Here is a 498-nt window from a genome sequence, read left to right as displayed (position 1 = left end):
CGCCTCTGCTGTCATCTTTGAACTCCTATCTCGGTCAGGTCTACGGAGTTGGCATACCTGGCAACTGGGCAATTTGGTAAGAAGAGATCAGGTCAGGCCAGAGCTTGCCAGGCAACTTCAACACCTGTCATTGATCGCATTTCTGGTTGACTTGTTAACACACTTAGATTTACAACCCCAATTCCAATGAAGTTGGGACGTTGTGTTAAACATAAATAAAAATAGAATACAACGATTTGCAAATCATGTTCAACCTATATTTTATTGAATACACTAAAAAGACAAGATATTTAATGTTCGAACTGATAAATTTGATTGTTTTTAGCAAATAATCATTAACTTAGAATTTTAGGGCTGCAACACGTTCCAAAAAAGCTGGGACAGATGGCAAAAAAGACTGAGAAAGTTGAGGAATGCTCATCAAACACCTGTTTGGAACATCCCACAGGTGAACAGGCTAATTGGGAACATGTGGGCGTCATGATTGGGTACAAAAGG

The sequence above is a fragment of the Phyllopteryx taeniolatus genome, chromosome 1 (assembly GCF_024500385.1).
Source record: "Phyllopteryx taeniolatus isolate TA_2022b chromosome 1, UOR_Ptae_1.2, whole genome shotgun sequence".
NCBI lineage: Eukaryota > Metazoa > Chordata > Actinopteri > Syngnathiformes > Syngnathidae > Phyllopteryx > Phyllopteryx taeniolatus.
This window is presented reverse-complemented; position numbering follows the sequence as displayed.